Here is a 22993-nt window from a genome sequence, read left to right as displayed (position 1 = left end):
CTGCACCGGCTCTGTGCGCCACAATCTCCTATTGGAGTCAGTCCTCCCCTCCACTATACTAGGGATAGCCTGTTTCCTTGTGCTGGTGTGTGTACCTCCTTCACGTCAGCTCATGCGTTGCATGCTGACTGTGGAGAATACACCACCAAGCCTAACAGAGCACAAGTGGGCTCCAGTCTCCTGTGTCCTTGGCTCAGTCACATAGCTTCATTGATAGTTTGGTTGAAAAAAAATACAGTCCATCAAGTTCAACCAGTGGAAAAAAAAAATTACAGTCCTGAACTCACACATATCCCAGTTTTTCCAGTCCCTTTCATTGAAAAAGCAAGCTACCTTAAGGCCTGTGCCCCGCTGGCAGTGCTTTTTGAAAATTGCAAAATGCCTGCGATTTCTAAATCAGGGAATTCCCACGATTTTAAATGCGACTCCCAGAAAAATTTGGCTTTGCAGCCATTGAATGTGATCGCTCTGTGATTGCTCCCAAAATGCTGCATGCAGGGCTTTGCGATCATTCCGCAAGTGGAAACATCCCCCACGGTTACCACTGTTGCAGTGTTTTGCTGATCACCAGCAATCTCCAAGCACTGTAAAAGCACTGCCAGTGGGCCCCAGGTCTTTTATGGTGGAGAGCACATGCTACTACATGGACGGACTATCAGCCTATTAAAACAGTACCGGTTACTAGACTGCAGGGACTAGTTGTAGATTTGCACACTTGGTCTTCCGAAACTGATTAATGGCTTACACCCCTTAGCCGTCTTTCCCTTGTAGATTTAATGCAAGCAACTCTGTATCATGGCAACCAGTCAGTACACATTCTTAGTCATGTGCCTTATTGCTACAACATATATTTCATTTCAAACTTTTTTTTTATTTCAGAAGGCAAGAAATATTTTGCAAACAATTATGTAAGGCATTATCTATCTAAAGGTGCCCATACATGGTACAGTTTTTCATTTTTTTTTTTTCGATTAGACAATTTAGTTCGATTATTCCGTTAGATCGAATAGATTTTTCCCACATGTCCGATCAGATTTTTCTCGAAAAAACGGGATAATCAATCGAATTTGTTGATCGAAAAGTAAAATATTTTTAATGGTGGCCATACATGGTACAATTTTTTTATACAATCTTACCATTTCTATGGAATATAAGGGAACTGCCTAAATTATCTTTTCAGTATATTCACTTAATTTACCCTTATACTACATAGAAATGGTAAGATTGTATGAAAAAATTGTACCATGTATGGCCACCATAACTTTCATTCGATTCGTTCATTTAGATCAAATAATCGGGAAAATCGAACGTTTTATTGTATCGTGTATGGGCACCATAACGCTTATCCAAATTATACACATAGCATCTTAGCAATAAACTTGTCCAGAAATACAGATGTCGCTCAAACCAATAAAGTAACTTTGGCCTTACATTTATGTCCAAGACCTAACAGTTTTTACATATTAAATCCATATGCTCAAGTGACAAAAGAGAGAAGAGGAGAGGACCCCAAGGACACATCAAGAGTTCAGTTAACCAGAAGGAACCAGTACTGGTGAATCATTTGACAGCAGTCTCTCCAAGAACCATTGGCTACCACATATATTTAAATAAAATATGGGTTGTCTAAATGTGTGAGCGATTCATGTAAATGTTGCTGAACTCTCCACACTGGATGCACCACCACCCTCCACAGACCTCAGCTGGAAAGAGGTGGAGTGGCATGAAAGCTGTGGTCCCTCTCATGTCCTGATTCTGTGGGTGATGAGTAAGGACTTCGAAAAGAACATATTTTTTTTACTATAATCATTCTAAGAAGTAAGCAATCTGTCCTTATTAAATCTTTTAACCCAGTACTACAAAGCAGTTATAATTCCTTAAAAAATAAATAACCCAAATCTGTTATTGTGGGCCCTGAATGTGTGGTCACATGATGTAACTCCTCCCCTCTCTGTCTGCTTGGGACAAGCCTCCTACATCAGTGATTCATTCAGGATTTACAGAGCCCACTCACTGGCACCAAATACAATGTAAGGGAGGGGGAGAAGAGCGTCAGCCACATGTTCTAGGGCTAGGATGGAGGTGTGACTTTCAAGTTGCTTCTGTTGTATTGAGCCTTTGGCCTCAATTTACTAAGCAGTTTAGACTAGTCTACTGATAGTTTTTAGTCTACTGATGGTTTGGTGTAAATCAGTTGCGTCAAGAGGGAATTTAATAATAATTACCAAATGTTTTAGACCTGTTTTTAGACCTGGTCTAAAACATTCAGTAATTAGGTAAGTAAAGCAAGGGAAATGATCAAAAGATGCAATTCACAAACAAGTAGCTATGACTGACATCCTTCTCCTTTGATCAGCTCTCCTCTGGATACAATTAATCTACTGCATAATTAATTCAAAAGGTTTCATCCTCACATCTAAAGTACCTCACAGAATTACTTTACCAAGAGAAATCAGCTGGTCTAATCTCTGTCAAAAAAGTGGGCGTGGTTACTACTTGTTTGCCTTTGTGAATTGCATCTTTTGATCATTTCTCCTGCTTTACCGACCTAATTACCAAATGTGTTAGACCAGGTCTAAAAACAGGTCTAAAACATTACACCAAACCATCAGTAGACCAAAAACCATCAGTAGACTAGTCTAAACTGCTTAGTGAATTGAGGGAGGGAACAAAGGTGTGGGCAGTAAGATCCAAGCTGTTTATGCTGATTTCACTGCATGGCTGAGCTCTCTGAATCACAGGACTGGTTAATCATACCTACAAATATTTTAGTAAGTAAGACATTTCTCATTTACTTTTTTTTCCTGTGAATTTTGCTGCCTGCCTACATTTCGTCTTTCATCAAATTATTTAGTTGGAGACTGTATGGCACAGCACCGCTTATATTCATACACACAAAAAGACAGAGTTGTAAATAATTTGTGTAGCTATTATTATTGTTGTTGCGTTTTTGTTTTTTTGTTTTTACTACAGAACAGTTGGCATTGAAAAAGAGCAGCTCGTAGGTCAAGCAAGATAATAGCTCTTACTTGTTTAGCCACATCCAGTTTGTTTACACTATAAAATTAATGCACTGCAAGTTTCTCATGAAAAGGAACACATTTTGGAACACATCCATTCGTTTTAAAAATGGAAATTCTTAAAAACACCAACGCAATGTCATTCAGGGATAACAAGTATTAGCTTTCTTCCTAGGTTTCCGTTTGATGGCAAGCTCATTGCGGAGAGTGACACCGGTAGAAAGGTCAATCACACATAAGTCAATCACGCTGATCCCAAGACACTTACACCCTAGACTACAGAAGTCAGCGGCCACATAAAAATGCATTACATCAAGAGGTCAACGGGATACAGAGCATTGCCCTTTACACAAGGTAAAGAACATGCCGATCTGCATTGGTTTGATTGACGGGAGTTAAATTTAAGTCTGTGTAGAACATAAAGAGTGGAAATTGTAAGAAGTGTGCATGTAAATGATAGATCGGCTGGAGCTACACATGAAATGCTCAGCAAATATAAACCTTCCATCTCCCCGAGATCAAACGTCAACTATAGAAAAACATGAGCAGATTAGAATCCCGCTAGAATATGACCTTCTCATACACACTGCATACACTACATAGGCAAATAATTAAAATAGCCCAATGATGGGAGCTTTATGGAGGCCATTATCACTAACCTTCTAAAAATGATTGTAAGGCAGATCCCCTGAAGGCCCCTGATAGTGTAGCATAAGCAGATCAGGTATTCAGAATGTGTCATAGATACATCTACATGTGTAGCAAGTCATGGTAGCTTCTATGGCAGGGGTAGGGAACCTATACCTCGGGAGCCAGATGTGGCTCTTTTGATGGCTGCATCTGGCTCACAGACAAATCAGTAGGGGTTGATTCACTAAGCTACACTGGTCAAACAGTGCAGCTCAGTGTGGCAGCGCAAGTAACATTTTCAAAGTAGGCCCGCTACTGCTGTAGCATGCACCACTAGCTTACTCGCGCTACCCCCAACAGGGGCAAACGCAGGATTTTTAAGGGGGGGGTTCCTGAAAGGTCCAGAAGCACGTATGTCCCGAGTGCTTCCGAATACAGGTGGCTCCATACTGCCCATGCACAAAAGTGCGCTGGCGTATTACGGAGCTGCCTATCTTTGGAAGTACTCAAGGACACTAGTGTTTCTGAGGGCTTCTGGTAGCAGCAAATGTGAACGGGGGACAGCGCTGGAACAACTCCCCATGAGAGGAACAGGAGATAGACTTAGTTTGGACAATTCAGTGGAATATGCTACATAGTGTCACATATCGCAAGCGATACCCATATGATGCAGGGATATATGCATCTGCGGAAGATGTCGGCACTACATAAATACTAAATAATAATATTTTGCCTCACCAGGATTGCACTTTTATTTAGCTTTCCTGTAAGACAAGAACACACAGTCAGCCAGCCAGCACTAGGGGAAGAGGGAAACAAAGGTGAATGAAGGAGGCTGGTGCACACCAAGAGTGCTTCTGAGCGTTTTTCAAATCAACAGTGATTTGAAAAGCGCTTGGCTAATGTTACCCTATGTGGGTGTTCCCACAGCAGCGTTGTGATTTTTTCAAAATCGCAGGTATACTGCATGTAGCATGTTTTTGAGCAATTCATTCAAAAATCGCTCTGAAAATCACTTCACAAAATCACACTCACAAATTGCTAGTGATTGCTATTGTCATTTTGGCGTTGCACTAGCCCAGAGAGAGGAGTGGAGAAATTGAGAATAGCCTGAGATGGAGCAGAGAACTTATCTGTATTGAAGTCCCACATCACACAGGCTACTTGCCTATAATCGGACTCCTGTCCCTGTCAGTCTCTCACACAAGTCAGAAAGAAGCCCTCCTGGAGTCTAGGGACTGTCAAAAACTTTTCAGCTTGTTAAACACCTTACCCACACATGCAGTCATTATAACAATGGGGAGAGACCAGACAGATGTTTGCCCACAGACCCTGAGTCCAGGCAAGCTCTGCATCATGCTGTGCATATTTACCAGCTTGCCTGCACTCTAATTTCATCATGTCTGACACTTCTGTGCTGTGGAGAGTCCAGGACTCCATAATCAACATTCTCTCACTGCAGGCTGCATCTTCTTGTGAGGGTTGTGAGGGAAACTCGGCTGCCTCTCTCATTCTATTAGCTGGAGGGAGGCACCAGAAGTAAGAAGGGAGGGAGAATGAGGCTGTTTATATTATGCAGGCTTCCCTGGCTGAATACACAGCTCAGTGCAGGGGGGAGGTTCCAGACACCCGGAATAGCCCCCTGAGTTCGCCAGTGCCCAAAACTAACAGCTGCTCCTATTGTCCCACCTTGTCAATTCCATTGACTTTGTAGGATGAGATTCCCAAGCTTTGATAGGCCCAATAGGCTGTTTGTCACGTGACAGGCAGCCTATTGGGCCAAAGTGCGGGGATCTCATCCTACAAAGTGATTTAACCCCCAAGTCAGCTAGCTAATTAGCTGTTAGTTGGTAGTTCTCCTGTCTGGCTTTCGGATAAATTGCTGATATTGCTGAAACCCAAGAGAAGCTGAAGACATGTCTGACACTTCCACTGCTCCAGAGGATGAACTGTATACACATCACCATGGCAACAGGGACATGAGCTCTCTGCTGCGGATGCGTACTGTGCCAGTTTGAAAAATATTGTATGGCTTTCAGGTAAATGCATTTTAAAATATGTGATGTTTATGGCTCTTTCAGCCAAAAAGGTTCTTGACCCCTGTTCTATGGGGTTCCGTAGGGCCAGCCCTAGACTTTTTGCCGCCTGAGGCAAATTTATAAAAAAAATTGCCACCGCCGCCCCCCCCCCCCCCACCCCCGTGGGGGGCCGCCGAGCCGGAGGGGTAGCGGGCAGGATGGGGGTATTGGGCCTAGCGGGGTATTGGGCCCTCGCCTGGGTCCCCCGATCTGCGCTCCCCTCCAGTTGTTATAGGAAGCTGCCGATGCCCAATAGTAAGAGGCACGGGCGGGGAGGACTCACCTTATCCGCGTTCCAGCGTGCGCTCCACTGACGTCACTTCCTGCATCGCCGTCCACTGTATTGTAAGTGGACGGCGAAGCAGGAAGTGACGTCAGTGGAGCGCACGCTAGAACGCGGATAAGGTGAGTCCTCCCCGCCCATGCCTCCTATGATTGGGCATCGGCTGCTTCCTATTACAGCTGGAGGGGAGCGCAGATCGGGAGACCTAGGCGAGGGAGGGGGGGTCCGACATTACTGCAGCCAAATAGATCAGCAGGGCTTCCAAGCGTATTGTTTAAAAGAGAATAAATATAGCAGCCTCAATACTTTTCTCACTAGACAGAGAGTCCCATTTTATCTGGAATGGTTACTGCCGTGAATGGTCACATCGGATTATCATATCTGCTTTCACTGTCCACTTTACCTTTTCTGTAGTAGATCATTGGGGACATGAGTATGGCTGATATTGTCTTGAAACCCATCCCAAAGTGTGATGTCAGGACAATGGCCCTGACAGTGTCCTGTCTGTGTGACTTGTTGCATTGTGGGAAATAACCGCTGTTTCCAACTGCCAGGCAACCAGTATCTCCCTCTGTGGACATATAGGGCTCGATTCACAAAGCGGTGATAACCCAGTTAAAGACTTTAGGCGTGATAACCATTTTTATCATGCCTAAACTCAGTTTAGGCATGATAAGTTTAGGCATGATAAGTTTAGGCATGATAAGTTTAGATAAGTTTAGATCGCGCGCAAAGTCCCGCACGCAAAGCAGCGCAGTTAAACTCTATGCAAAGTGCACCAGACTTTGCAAGCACAAAACTTTTGATCAGCTGTGCACTGCGGTGCTAACCAATGTTGGTGCTTAAACTTATCACGCCTAAAAACTTATCACACCTAAACTTATCATGCCTAAAATTATCACACCTAAACTTATCACACCTAAACTTATCATGCCTAAACTGAGTTTAGGTGTGATAAAGGGCTTTTCACCAGCGTGCTAACTGTTAGCACCGCTTTGTGAATCAGGCCCATACAGTATAATTATTTAAAAAAAAAATAATAATTTAGCCTATCGCATTGTTAGGGGGTGTGGCTATAGATAATACCAGTTGGTGCTGTCTGTTTTTTTTCTTTTCTTTTCTGCCAGTAGTAAAGATGATTACTTGCAGGCTCATTGTGGATCAAACAATATGAACAAATTACATGGTGAATATCAATCATTTCTTGATCTCTCTTCTATTTTTTAGGCTGCTTTCACAGTCAGACGTTACAGGCACACGTTAGAGCAGCCTGTAACGCAGCGCAGCGCACAGCACTGAAAAATCAATGGGCTGTTCACAGTGCCCACGTTGCATTACAGTGAAACGCTACACGTTCAAACGAAGTGCTGAATGCTAAGCCGCGTTAGACTGTTTGTACATGCTCAGTCATGTTGGAGGAGGAGGATTAGCCACATGGCTAATTAATATTCACTGCACTCAGTGACGTGCAGTGTTTACTTCCTGGAGCGGCCGATCTGTGCGGCGATTGGCCGGCTGGACCACGTGATGCGGATCACATGGTCTCCGCATTTCATAGCATAAAAAGGCGCACCAAGAGCTGCATAACGCGGCTCTTGGTAGCGTCCTCCTACAACACCACAGGCGTTGCGTTAGGCGCACGTTATGCGACCTATAACGTTCCCTAAAACGCAACGTCCTGGTGGGAAAGAGGCCTAAACCTATCACTTTGCAATGTATTAATTTATGTTTTCCCTTTTTGCTAAGGTTCCTCTTAAACGAGTGAGGATGCGGTTAGCCATCAGAAAGGAATTCAAATAAAGGTGTGAGGTCAGTAGTGGGGAATTCTTTTGGCAATCAGTTATGGAGAGCAGAAGGCTATGGGAAAATATCAAAAGCAACACAGAAAAACGTGTTCCATAGCCAAACCAATACTACAGCATCCAAACGAACAGCACCAAGAACAGAATAACCCCTTTGTGTTTCTCGGAGGAAAGTCAAGGTATATTTTTCTGTGGAAAAGGTAGCTATTCAAATATTTTTGCCAAATAAGTAATACTGGAAATGTTGTGAATGTAAAGAAAAATAATTGATGAATGAAATGGGCTGATTGTCATCGACATCATTCATGCTTTAAATTCCAAGTACAAGTAATGATGATCAAGCCTTTTTTAGTTATAGTAATACTGTACAATGTACTGTCAGCCACAAACTGTACTACAACCACAATCTGTGGTATCAGGACCTAAACCGAATTAATTGAATTATTCATTGAAATTCATTTAATTTAATTGGGAATTAAACAGTCCTAAGGGAGCACACAAGTGTGCCGTCTCTGTTTACAACTTCCCCCAGTGCTGAGCAATAGGTTGGTGCTTTATAAATAAAAGATAATAATAACAATAATAGCGCTGTTGCCTTTGCAGCAAAGCCAGGCAGCATATGACAAGATGTGACTTGTGAATAGATGACCATGCATAGTACACACATAATTCAACCAAATCATTCCATTTTTAGCTTTCTTTAATAAAACGATTGTACAGAAAAATCAAACAAAAGTCTTCTTTCAATTCCTAGGTCAGTTGTGTAGAAACATTTAAAGAGAACCAGAGATGAAGCACCCTCATGTATTTTATTACATTTATCAGTGGGAACATGACAGTAAACACCTACCCTGCTTTTAGTTTCATTGTTATCTGCTTAATTAGTCTATTAGCAGCTGTGATAAGAATCCACCGACTATTCAGTCGAGGTTTGACCTGGAATCATTATAGCTGAGTCACTCTTCTGTGAAGTGTTTTCAAGCCCAAGCCTTCCCCCTCCTGGCTTAGATTTCCTGCATACTGAGAGCTGTGATGACTGGGAGGGGCTGCTCTGCTGAAAGAGAAGCTCCGTGGCTGCAATATGATCCCTGTGTGCTCTGAGTGCATAGATACTGATCACTGCAGTTTCATTCCTATGAGAGACACTTCCTACAGGCAGTACATCATACCAAAATGAAAGCACACAGCAGCCTTTCTCATATAGCCTAGATAGCAGCCTAGTCTCATATAGCCTAGACAGCACATCCAGAACAACTCATATAACCCGGAAGGAGAAGGGATATGAGCTGGCGGCCATATTTGATTTTTCCTGGAGCAATAATGGATAAAAAACACTAAAAAAGGCACACCAGAGCGGCAAAATTATCAGGTAGAGCATTTATTCTTTACAAGCTATGGACTGATATGTTTATTTTGTGTGAAACGCTCATCTCTGGTTCCCTTTAAAGGATACTGGGATGGCGAAAAACCAACTCTTTAGGAAAACTGGAAGTAAAATAAAAAATGTAAAAGTGATTGGCCACTTTTATAGGGCCATAATAATAATAATAGCCTGTCTAACATGGCTATGGAGGGTAATGTAACTGCTGAATTTTGGCTATAGTATACAGTGAATCTGGCAATGGAGTTCGGATACTCTATCACGGTGGCGGTGTCTACCGCAGTAGTGCAAGAGATTGGCAACTGTGTAGCCAAACTCCGAGTAGTGGCATAATATCCAAGTATTGCAGACTCTCTCTTCAATAAACAGCTCTCTTGGCCAGCAGCCATGTGCTTCTACCCATTTGCAGCCCTACTTTTCCTTCTGTAGCCTTTGTTTCCTTATGCAGTAGCCCTTCTTCCATGCTTTGGCCAGCAGCCGCCCAGATGCATAGCTATGGGTGGGCAAGGGGGAACAAATATCTCCGGGCGCAGCACTGTAAGGGGGCGTAGAGCATGGCCACCGCACCCCCAAGTGAGTGAGAGGCAGCTCGCTGGCTGCCCGAAGTGCCCCTGCTTCTCTTCCTCCCTCTGCACAGGAGTGCAGAAGTGTTAGCAGCAGAACAATGGGGGCACATCTGGCTAATTCAGCGGGTACATCTGGTTATCTAAACAAGGGGAAGGAAGGGACATCTGGCTATCTAAACAGCATTTATACATTTGGCTCCACCCATGACCACACCCACATTCTGATGCGTGGCCATGCCCAATTTGTTCAGAAGGGGGAGCAAAAACTGTCTTTGTCCCTTGGGCTGAAAAGCCTAGCTACGCCTCTGCAGCCACCCAAGGCCCTGGCCTTTATTAACTTTCCAGAAATCCAGTCCTAAGTGTGGTGGTAGCATTCAGCCTCTATGTAGCTGAACTCAGGTGACAGCGGTGACCAGTTAGCTGGGTTGGATATCTGCAGTGTTAATATTAGGTAGGTTATAGATAGGTGTAGGTAGGTAGGGAGTAGATTAGACACAGATAGAGAGGATCTTAGTGTATGCCTAAGGATAGGCTCAGATAAGGGGACAGTAGAATATGGGTAACATTACCAATATACTAATATTGGCAACAGGCATCGGAAACATGTTGCGGTGCCTTACTCTACATCCCTTGTTATAAGAACTTTGGCACCAGAAACTACAAGCAACACTGGCTGAATACAGGTTGGACACGGCTATAATGAAAACATCCATTTAATTTTAGTGTGGCAGCCAAGTGTTTGCATATTGCTGCCTTACTTTCATAAAAAGAAAAAAGCAGTTATATTCTAAGGATAAAGGTCCTGTTTTCACTGTAAAACCACTCTTATTTTTCTTTCGTTTTATGTGTTTATAGTTTATAACACCATAATGGTTATTTTTATAGCCTTGCACTTGCTGATATTATTAATGCTGCTATATTTCAGATGGTTTAGTCAAATCTGTATTTAAACACCTATACACGGCTCATGACAAATCATCGTGCTGCTGTACGTTACCAGGAACTTAGTAAAGGAATTCAATAACATGGTAATAAAACTGTATCTATCTGTGTTCCTCATTGCTGGGTCACATTTGTCATCGGCGATAATAAATGGATGTAGCCTAAAGGGATCATTTATCAGGGTGACAGGTTCCCTGCATATTAATATTGCACAATTTGTGTATATGCAACATAAGGCCGATATTATGCAGACTGACTGTGTATAATTACACCATCATAGTCCACATCATGTGCAAAGATGTCTGCTCTCAGTAAGCAATTAGGTCTGTCTCTTTCAGGGGCATAACTGTAGGGGAGAAGCCCCTGCGATCAAACAGGGGGGGGGGCAGAGCTGTAGCAGAGCCCCAACTTCTAACCTTCCCTTCCCCAAGTACAGTGGACTACACGTCAGATTAGGAATGCTTGTGGCTACACTTGTTATGGGTCTGAAGATCATGATAGCCACACTTGTTTTATGACCCTTGTGAGATGGGCCCATAGGTCTTGAAGGGCATCGAGTTGAGGCAAGTGAAGGGGTGTAAACTTTGGAGGGGCCCCATAAACATTCCGCTGGGGGCCCCCAGGAAATGTAGTTACACCACTGAACTCTTTTATTCAAAAGTGCTTAAAACCTAGCTCCAATTTTTTTGCTTTTTACTCCCTCCTTGTTGGCTCCCCTACCTATCACTCCTAACACTAAGACGGGCACACAACACTCAAAAAACACCATGTCAAACCTAAACAGAATCGGGGTTCACATCACACCACCTTCATGAGGACCAAACTTCTACTCCCCACACCATTCTGGCTGGTATCTGGACGCTACCCTCATACCCCAGGGTAATACCACCCTTCCATAGAAAACAATGGGAGGAAAGTTAAATGGCAGGCCAGTCATGTCTCTGTCTAAATCTCCCCATGCTGCATTCAAAAATAGAACCCTCACCCCCTTCATACCCATGGACCATATCAAGATGTTTGTTCTTGTCCATATCTTATCCACCCCATCTCCACGCCCCTTTCTTTCTCCACAACTGGCAGAGTGAAGGGGGTTAAGTTATGACAAGTGGCTGCAATAGCCCCCCCCCCCCCCGCCAATAAGGAGATGGGGAAGGTAAGTGGCAGATGCACCAGGCACGCACCCCGAAGACACTGAGAAAGCTGGCATGGCTGGCGTGTTGATATAGTGAGCTTTCCGGAGCTTCCAGGGGAAGTGTGACAGTTAGTTGTAGTGAGCTGGGTCCCTGTTTTGTGCTAGGCAGGATGGAAGGAACGAGGAGAGAAACAAAAAAATATATTTATATTAAACATGGACTGTAAAGCCCATCTCCCCCAAAAAATTATATTGTTAAAAAAACATAAGTGTTAAAAAACATTCCACCTACTATGGGATAAAAATAAAGAACATTTAATCTGTGTACTCCATGGTGCCTTTAAAATTTCCATTGTTCAACGCGATCTGTCTAGTTTAATGAATGTTGACATTGGCTGGCTGTGCTTCTTTTGGTTTGAGAAAATACAGGGTGGCACACAAAAAACCTGCCTGTCGGCCTGCCACAAGTGCAAGGATACATACAGATGCCGGCCAGCCCATCCCTGTGTGCATGTTACGCAATCTGTGCTGTGTGTGTGCTCCCCGGGTTTATTGAAGCCTCTGTTGAATGCATTTTCTCCCATATGAAAGCTTTACACTATAGCACAAACGCAGCGCATGCGTAAATGCTGCGTTTGTGCTATAGGTCCTGAGGGGAAGTGTTTCCGCTGTTCACACTTGCTACTGTGTTTGGGTTGCGACCCATGTGCTCACCCATCCACCGGCCATTCCACCGCTGTTCTTGTCGCCCACGCCGTCCCCGCTCCTTGCTGCTTTTACGCTGCTCATCCATGGAGCACAGAAATTATGGGACTTCCACTTGGTTTGTTAAAAAAAAACAAAAAACATGTGAATCCTACCTAGCAGCAGGAAGGATTCTCAATGGTCCACATGAATCAATGAGAATTTTTTTTTTTGCTGCAGGACGATTCCTGTTGTTTCATTAGCAAACCAACAAGAAGCCCTATACTTCCTGTTACCAGGATGAACGGGGATGTAAAGATCTGGGATAGGAAAGGTAACGTTTTTTATGTAGCGGGATGCCTAGTGGGAATGGGTACTGTCCCTTCCCATAGGCTTGCATTATGTCCGGTTCTGGTAGCAGAAAAACATTCAAAAAGTTAAACACACCACTCTTTTCTTTAGTGGAAAGCTTATTTTCTAAGCCCAGGAAGTGATTACGTTTATATTTCCTTATCAGCCACAATTAGTAAACATTCCAGGTTTCAACGCATGGATAGCAAAAAGTGAAGCAAGAGAGAAATGGTCACTAGGTATTTTATAATATACTAGCCACATAAGGGGGTGGCAGGCAGGAAGGGGGTATTGGGCACAGCGGCGAGAGGGGGGTCGGACCACCCCTCCTCCCTCACCTGGGTCCCCCATGTGCGCTCCCCCTCCAGCTTAAGCTGAGCAGCAGCCGCTGCTATTAGCAAGAGGCAGCGGACGGGGATGACTCACCTCTTCCACGTTCCAGTGTGCGTTCCACTGTCATCACTTCCTGCAATGCCATCCACTGTATTGTAAGTGGATGGCATTGCAGGAAGTGACGACAGTGGAATGCACGCTGGAACGCTGAAGAGGTGAGTCATCCCGCCCACTGCCTATTACTAATAGGGGTGGCTGCTGCTCAACTTAAGCTAGAGAGGTAGTGCAGATGGGGGACCCAGGTGAGTGAGGGGGGGGGTCTGACCCCCTCCCCGCCGCTGTGCCCAATACCCCCTTCCTGCCCACTACCCCCTCCAGCTCGGCAGCAAGTCTAGGACCGCCCCTGGGGGCAGGGCGCGACTTCTTCTTCTTGCTTGGACCGGCCCTGGGGGCAGGGCGCTACTCATTCTTGCTTGAAGGTTGAGGCACTTACTCTATTATATATATATAGAAGATAAATACAGCAGCTAGCAAATAAAATGCAAAGGCAGCATTCATAGCAGACTAAACTGTAATTCGTAAATGGACAATAATACTTGTGCACAAAAGTAAATATTATAAATGTATGGGTAATAAAAAATAGGAAAACACATTTTATGTCAGTTTCATCCAGTTTTAAAGAGAGAGAAATATGAATGCTACCATTGCACTTGTAAAACATTTTTTTTTTCTATTTGGAGATACCAGTGCTCAGGAGAACCCAGTTAATGATAGCTGACAGTGCTGATAAGGTGTTGAGGCTGTGTAATATCTCTTGTTAAGATTACAGCAATCCATAAAGCATTATTTTTAAGGATAACTCCGGGCCACAAGCAAAGTTAGCCAGTGAATTCTTCAGATTAAATAAATTCAAGTTCAAGGCTGATTGAAAACCTGCAAAACTGCCACAAAGAGAACATAAGAGGGCGCTGAGAGCCACTTGCCGCTCACAAACCACTGCTTTAATTAAATAAAAATGTTGCAAAAGCTCTTCTAAATGTGTCACACTGACTTTTACATTTTTATATCACATTTGCTATTGAACGTTATAGAACAAGGGAAGGTCAGGGGAAGTGATCTTTGCATGTTCCAGAATATGGTACTGCATATAAGGACAAATGGACACCCAGATGCAGCTGATTATCTTATCATACTACTGTACTTTCAGAATGTATAAAGATAACTAGCGCTGAAACCATGGACATAGCAACAGTCAAAATACCCAAAAGATTCCTTCTTAAAGGAACACTATCAGGAACAATTGTAACATTTAGTACACTTGTACAGAGGCCGCAAAAGAATACAAACTTTCATTTAACATTATATAAAATGGGAGGTAGTGGTGGACTAACCTCCCCAATAAAAGACCCAAAAATGTCGGTTTCAGTTCAATAAAAAAAAACTTTATTCGACCACTTCACAATGCAACACGTTTCACAGGCACAATCCTGCTTCATCAGGCAATTAAGGGAGCAACATGGAGATATGAAAAAAACACTTGGCTGAGCTACCAGCTAGTACAACATATGAAAAATCTTAAAGATTCAGATTGAAATTGTAAAATTTAAAATAAATACATACAAAATGAGCATTTCTCATCACTTACAGTAGGTAATAAAAAGCTGACAGATCTGGCAGGTTTTGGACCAGTCCATCTCCTCATAGGAGAGTCTCAGCATTACCTTTATTCTCTACAAAATAACTCCCTGGAAAGGATCAACACAAAGATGGTAGCTGGCCACCCTACTTATTACCAAACTGCAATTGGGCAGTTGGGCTGAAAAACTGGCATTCAGTGGTTTGGAAAGTAAAAACATCCAGAAAATCCCCCAACCTGTTCGATCTGTCAGATTTTTACAACTTACTGTAAGTGACAGCAACATGGGAAACAATACATTTATAGTGCATACTTTAGATCAAATGAACATTTTATTCATATGTATTTTAAATGTTACAATTTTTGGGATAATGGTCCTTTAAAGGGAATCTAAACTTTCAAACATTTATATAACATAACAATACTAGACATGCCATTCTGTAATTGAATGTAATTATACATTATTATAAATCACCTATCCATTTTGACTGCAGCCAGCCATTCTATTGTAAACATGGGAGATGATTAAAATTATGCTTCCTTGCAACAATGGCAGATTTGGTGCACAGAAAGCTCTCAAATTACATGTTTCAAAAAAGGAAAGGTTTACATTTAGTCCTGCCTTGTCCCTGGTTGACACAACGTGTGTGCTAATAAGCAGCTTTTAAATCACCCTAATTCAATCAGAGGTTTGTAGAACTCTAAAAGCCCACTTCCTGTGTATAAAAAAGGCATTCAAGGAATACTGTACGTGTAGAAACATGCAATTTGCACCGAACGCTAGCATTGTTGCCTAAAACAGGGAACCTAGGCAAAGTATTCTCTAGTGAAAGGGACTATGTTTTACTCTGTATTCAGACTATCAGGCTGAATAGTTCTGAATAAGAAGATGAATCCTGGCATGCTCTAACGTTATTGAAACTAATGACTTAGGAAGAAATGGTGCAGTTAGAGGAAAACAGATCTGATATTGATAAAAGTATTACAATCATAAGCCTCCTACACATGTCCAAGTACTGACGCCCGCTGCAATTGGTACTCAGTCCCTGGGGCAACAATTTGGGGCTGAGTTCTGAAGAGGCTCACGGCACGTTAGTTACTTGGAGCAGGGAATTCTCCATGAGGAGATGAGCTAGTCCAAAACCTATCAGATCTGACTGATTTTTACTGCATGTTGTAAGCAACAGCAACGAAAGAAAAACATATGAAAAATTAATTTATAGTTCATTTTGCTCTGGGAGAAATGTGCTTTTTATAGGAATGTGTACACATGCATTTTAAATTCTAAATTTTTTTGCGATCGTGATCCTTTAAGGAAGAGGACCTATTAGAAGGAATTGACATTGGACCATATGAAATTCACTTTTTCACCTAGGTGATATTTTCACAGCTTGTAAATAAAATGCATCACAGAGACTCTGAAGCGAGAATAAATCTCGCTTCAGAGCTCATATTTAGCAGGGGCATGTGTGCCCCTGCTAAACCGCCGCTATCCCGCGGCTAAACGAGGGTCCCTGACCCCCTGAAATCCCCTCCGAGCAGCGGGGGATCTTTTCCGGCTTGAGGCAGGGCTAACCGCCTCAGCCCTGCCCCATGCGCGTCTGTCAGCGCGTATCTCCGCCTCTCCCCCGCCCCTCTCAGTGAAGGAAGACTGAGAGGGGCGGGGGAGAGGCGTCGATGCGCCGCTGATAGACGCGACTGGAGGCAGGGCTGCAGCCGTTAGCCCTGCCTCTAGGAGCAGCAAAATCTATGACCAATTTGGTCGTTAATTTTGCGGGGAGGGGGGGGGTTGGGGGTGAAGGGACCCCCGGGATAGCGGCGTTTTAGCAAGGGCACACGTGCCCCTGCTAACTATGAGCTCTGAAGCAAGAATTATTCTCGCTTCAGTGTCTCTTTAAACCATTTGAAATGACCAACAAGCAAACAAATATTCGACATACTTTTGACAGCACTTTTTCACCTACTTTGTGGTACTTTTCACATTGTAAAGTGCTAAAAAGTTAGAAGATGAAGGCCCATATGCAATTAACTTTCTCTCCAGGGCTTTCTCCTGGGTGATATGTTTCAACTTGTCAATAAAATGCCTTTTAAGCCACAAGAAAGCAACAAAATACTCAAAATAATTTTGATAGTACTTTTTCATTTAATTTTTGGCACTGTTTTTAGTTGAAAAGTGTTGGAAAGTTATTTTAAATAGAGAAAGTATCTCCTAGGATAAAACTCTGGTGAAAATATGATTTGCATATGGCCCTAAGGGCTCATTCACACTACACAACGCAAGCACGAACAGGATTTCGTGCTTGCATTGTCAACGCACGGAATGCATGTCGGGGAGCGCTAGAGCGCAGATCCTGGCAGCCGTACCCGTCGGGAAACGTGTGCATCGTGCGATTTTATGTCCCCACAAGCGTTACATCGTAAGGCATGGGAACGCACACCTGTAGTGTGAATGGTAACATGAAAGTCTATGGACTTTCATGTTGCCATGTGGATCGTGCACTATGTGCATTGCGTCAAAACTGACAGCGCAGCACATGGTGTGACTGAGCCCTTTTGTCTCCTTGGAATATGCATAGAGGGTGTCCTTGTCTGACGAGGACCCCATCATGACTTGCACACACTTTTGGTTTATTTAAATCCTTTGTTCCGGGTTATTGTCACAAATCCAGGTTATTCTCATAAATATACAGTACAGTAAACACTTTGAGAGGGAAAGAAAAATAAAAGTAGAAGAGAAGTATAAACAAAGCAAGCAGGAAAATATATCCAAAAGAAAAACCAAAAGAGATCAGACAAAGGAAGGTGAATCATAACGGGATAACATCGGATTCAACTGAGAAAGATGCTAGAAAAATATTGGCGTATTTTACTGTTGCGCCGGGAACACCGGATGCAGTTTCCTGTCCATTGGACTGTTAATCTGACAGGAAGCTGGGTACATGTCCAAACTGTTCCCAATCAACAAAGGGATCGATTTTCTGATTATAACTTCGCAAAATCGATCCCTTTATTGATCAGAAACAGATCAGACAGGTCGGAAATAATCGTCCAATTCCCGACAATTAGACAGGAAGTTGCATTGTGTGTTAGATCCAGTATTGGCAGAGAATGTTGGACCACACCCAGCACTAACCGCTGGCAGAGCTCCAAACTTAAAAGATGCCTTAGTTCAATCTGAAAGGGAGAAAATAATCCATGCACACCCTGCATAATGTGTAAATATTGAGAAAAAAAGATGAATTTTCTAATGCAAGAGGGAACATATTTACAATTATACATTTTCTTAATTGTGCAATAGATTGTGTTGCCTATGTGGCGACTTATCCCTTTCAGAAATTGTATATAGTGGAAGCTAAAAGACATGTCCGAAACATAACAGACAGAGAAGAGAAGTCCGGTAGCAATGTGTTTGGCTTTGTCCCATGGAGACAATCCAGATGGATTAAACTGTAAATGGATTATCAGAATTAAAGCAGGATGGACAGCCATACTATCCCAGCGGGTAAAAAACACATATATAAGTAGATAAATACTTGTTCTGCTTACATAACATATGTATTGTGCTGTCCATGTTTTGATTTCAGTGAATTTTATATAGTAAATAAAAAGTAAACTGTTCCAGGCATTTTCCATATTTACTGCATCGGACTGAAGCCAATCCTGATGTAATTTCCTCCCATACTGTTTGCTTTTCCTCTTAGAAACTGCACTGTCATATTTAGCTTGCTTTGTAAACATGCGAGCACAGCATAATCAGATTTCAGCAGCTTCCTACCACAATGATGAACCAATCACAAGGCACTGGAGTTGTCGGGTCAAACAAGACTTGTTTAGCAAAGTCACAATTTGCATATTAGAGTCTTCAGATATTCAGGGAAGATAGTGTGTGCTAAAATGAAGTTATACTTAAAGCGGATCCAAGATGAAAAACTAACTATAACAAGTAACTTGTCTATATATCTTATCTAAAGTTTAGATACTGTAGTTTACACAGCATATCTAGCTGCAAACAACTTCAAAAGTTTATGATTATTTATTCCTGTGATACAATGAGGGCAGCCATGTTCTGTTTGTCATATTGGCAAAGGCTGAGGGCTGGAGATGCTATCAGCGTGCCTGTGTGTAAATTCAGTCCCCTCTCCTTCTCCCTCCTCTCCTCTGCCTTGGAAAATCAATGGCTAGTAACCTCCTCCTCCTCCTGCACAGACTGAGCTCCCATAAGCCCTTGCTACAGTGCCAAGGCACAAAAGGAGCTGTGGGTGAGGCTTGTTTAGATTATAGGGAATTAGAGTATTAAAACAAAACAAAAAAAGTATTTGGCTTGAGGAATGCCCTATAAACTATATGAAAGGAACACAATTATGCAATGAGTAAAAGTTTATCTCGGTTCCACTTGAACTACGTACAGGTTTCTCCAGGTGCTAGAGTTACACAAATAGCAGCAATTTATGTGCTTAGACAGAGATCGGGTTTCTGACCAGCTCTGGATGAAAGCAGCTGCACGCTAACCAAGCGGCTTCATTTATCTGCCTGAACCATAATAATAAAAATAATAATCAGCAGCGGAAGGCTCTGTACAGATGTGTGTGAAATACTGAGAATTATTCAAGCATTATAAATAGCCCTTGACAGGAAATACTATTAAAGGGAACTATTAACCTCGTGCAAACACTTGCCTATTATATACTGATCTATGCTGGCAATTATCTTCAAAGTATCAGTAAACCTAAAACACAAGCTGCTTTGTGAATTTAAAATAAAAAATTAAAGGCATTCTTAGCCGTGTGTGTAAATAGTGGGATTGTGTGTATGTTACATATTGGCTTTTTATCTCCCGGAGACTCCTGTGATGAGATCTTGTTGCAGTGGATTGTCACATGATCCAAGCCCTATAGCCCCATCTACACAATACGATTCTTTGTGCGATTCGATTATGGTTCTATTTATGTACCGATTAAATCTGACATGTCCGATCGGGATTCGAGTCGATTCAATTCGATTTGCCATTGCAAAACAATGGCAAATCGAATTGAATCGAATCCTGATCGGACACGTCGGATTTAATTGGATCGTAAATAGAATCGTAATCGAATCGCACAAAGAATTGTATCGTGTAGATGGGGCTTAACACAGGTGTCCCATTCTTGCCTCTTGAAGCCCACAGCCCTTTGTGAGTGTTTTACATAGAAGAGATGGAGATTCACCCCATTATTTTGTTCTATAACAACAGTGGCATCTGAGTGGAATGGAAAATCCTGGTGGGAATATCTCAACAATAAAATAGACAAAAGTGCAAAATGATTCAACTCACTATTCAACCAGACAAATACATTTGAATGGGACCGAGAGCCGGGACAAGGTCGTCCAGTCCCCAAGGCCGAGACACCAAAGTGCGCCCTTCCATCCCTGCTACCCCAGCCATCACACACTGATTGCTATAGAAGAGGCGCCCCAGAGCCCCCAATCCCCCCAACACTTAATCTCTAGTCAGACCTGGGACAAGGTCCTCCAGCACCCAAGGCTGAGACACCAAAGTGCGCCCTTCCATCCCTCCCACCCCAGCCGTCACACACTGATTGCTATTAGATTAAGAGGCGCCATGTATCCCCCTTTCTTATGCTGGGAATACACGGTTCGTTTCTGCTGCAGATAGATGGCTCGATAGATAATTTCCGACATGTCCGATCTCCCGTTCGATCATTTCGCCTCTCGATTTCTCATAGAAGTGAATAGAAAAAGATAAGAAAACAAGTCGAAGATAAGCGAATCGGGTGGGGAATCGAGCGTCAAAATTGTTTTAGTGGAGAATCGAGTGAAAAAACGCATCGTGTATGCCCAGCATTATTTCTCTCTGCTTCAAAGACAATAGGGGAATAATAGCTGAGTGAGTTGTGCGCCCCCTTCTACATTGCGCCCTGAGGCTGGAGCCTCTCTCGCCTCTGCCTCGGCACGGCCCTGGGTGGGACTGACCTTTAGTATAACCCACAGTATTGTTTAACAGCTACGTTAAAGCGGACCTGAACTCAAAACTTCCTCTCAGTTCTATAAGATAAGCAACAGCATGATAACCTTTAAAGAAAAAAAAATTGTTAAAGCTGATACAAATCCTGCAATAAATCTGAAATGTCTACTTCCTGCTTTCATGGCAGCAAACATAGGGTTACAAATTAACTGCTCTGCCAAGGCTCGCCAGCTGACACAGCTAAAAAAATCAAATTACACTGGTGATTAGTCACAGATGAGAGGGGGATTAGGCTAAGCTCTCTAAATACATACAGGGTGGATTTCTCTGTTTTCCTTCTGTCCTGAGCAAGAGTTCAGGCCCACTTTAAGTTGAATACTGATAAAGATGGAATGTCTACAGTGTCTTTTAGTGGGACAGCTTACAGACAAAATATATAACTACCTAATGGTAACTGCTTGTGCTTAGGCTCTGGAAAATGCTAATGAAATTCGACCATAGAATGCTCAGGCCTGCTCTTTTGTCCAGCCTCTCTGCTAACTTCTTCCTCGCCCGCTTCCTTCTGATGAGTCATGCTGTCTGCTCTCTGTGGGCAGCCCTTAGTTCTTCTCTGGCTCCCAAGACAGCACTGATTACACAGAGCAGCAGCACCTGCACACCAGACCAGACAGCACAACCAGGGGCGTAACTAGACATAACAGGGCCCCCCTGCAAAAATTATAGCATAGGGCCCCCTTGGTCCCCAAACCCAATGTGGGTCACGTGATCGGGAGCTGAGGAATGGTAGCAGAGAGCGTTCTGCTGTTAAGCGCTATCTGGGAGCAGGAAAAAATGACACATGCTCCTGTACACAGTTTTTGTGAGTGAACAGGGAGGTTTTTTTGCTAATTGGCTGCACTTGTTGATGGGCAGTGGGAGGAGCCCCCCCCCCAAGCCTCTGGGCCCCCCTGCAATGGCAGGAATCATAGGGGTGATTGTTATGCCCATAAGCACAACTTATCAGAAGGGGAGAGGGATCTGTGGTCAGATCTCAGCACAGTTTTCACCTTGCTGGATTGGGAAGAGGGATATTTACCAGTAACTAGTTGGGAAACGCCAACAGTATTTCAACTTCAAGAGTGTCTTTAACCACTTTGCTACCTAAGTAAAGTATATTCAAGGGGATGGAGCACCTCTCTGTAGCACCTACCCTAGTCCTGTAAATTGTAAGTGCCTTGGTGATTAGTACTGTTCCATGTGTGCATGGAGGAGACAATACAGATCTTTTACAGCGCATCCACCTGTAACATTTTGTGTTTGAACAGCTGATGTTTTGGGTCTAGCATTACAGTAAACCCGTAAAGTAATGGTCTCTACATGCATGCTGTAAGAATGCACTTCTAGGGTCCACGCTGACCCTTTTAAAGGGACTCCGAGCACCTCTCATGGGTATGCCTAGAGACTCCGACCAGTACTGCAAAGTACTTAAAGATGCATACCTTTCTGTAGCTTGTGCTCTCCTCTTTCATGTGATGCCTGAATCGCCATTCTACACCAGATAGTTTTCGTTCAATTTAAATATCGCGGCTGCCATTTTGGCTATGTTATAACTTCCGGGTCACCTCTGTCTTCTCTGTTAGAGAAGTGCATCACTGAAAGAAGCAGGAAGAGGAAGTGACATGCATGGACATTGCAAGAGGCTCCCCCAGAGGGGTCATAGCATGACTTTGTTGGAAGACATCTGGCTTAAAGGCATTCCCATGAGAGGGGCTCGGAGTAACTTTAAAGGGAACCTAAAGTGAGAGGGATGTGGAGGCTGCCATATGTATTTACTTTTAATCAATACCAGATGCCTGGCTGTCCTGCAGAACCTCTGCCTCTAATACATGGGCAGCATGGTGGCGTAGTAGTTAGCACTCTTGCCTTGCAGTGCAGAGTCCCTGGATCAAATCCCATCCAGGACACTATCTGCATGGAGTTTGTATGTTCTCCATGTGTCTGTGTGGGATAAAAACTGGCCCTAGACTATGATACATGACATACACCACTTGATACATACATAGACATAGAGTCCTTCTGAGGGACAATTAAGTGACAAGACAATATACTTTGTACAGCGCTGCAGAAGAAGTTGGCGCTATATATATACTAAATAATAATAATACTCATAACCATAGACCCTGAACACGCATGAAGATCAGATGTTTCTGACAA

At 43.1% G+C, this 22993-nt stretch overlaps 1 protein-coding gene across 19 annotated transcripts in view; it reads right to left on the bottom strand.

The window, feature by feature from the left end:
- Positions 1-22993, bottom strand: part of MYT1L (myelin transcription factor 1 like) — a 703503-nt gene that overhangs the window by 579297 nt on the left and 101213 nt on the right. The window contains exon 2 of one of the 19 annotated variants that reach the window (XM_068280354.1): positions 22279-22431. The exons of 17 other annotated variants lie outside the window; for them this stretch is intronic. The gene's annotated coding sequence lies outside the window, so the exon portion shown is untranslated. Of the gene's footprint in view, positions 1-675; positions 725-22278; positions 22432-22993 lie in introns of those variants that run through there. One more of the 19 variants, XM_068280358.1, reaches the window with a different exon arrangement.

This window comes from Hyperolius riggenbachi, chromosome 4 (genome assembly GCF_040937935.1).
Source record: "Hyperolius riggenbachi isolate aHypRig1 chromosome 4, aHypRig1.pri, whole genome shotgun sequence".
Taxonomy (NCBI): domain Eukaryota; kingdom Metazoa; phylum Chordata; class Amphibia; order Anura; family Hyperoliidae; genus Hyperolius; species Hyperolius riggenbachi.
The sequence above is the reverse complement of the archived record's forward strand: the minus strand, read 5'-3'. Positions and strand labels throughout refer to the sequence as shown.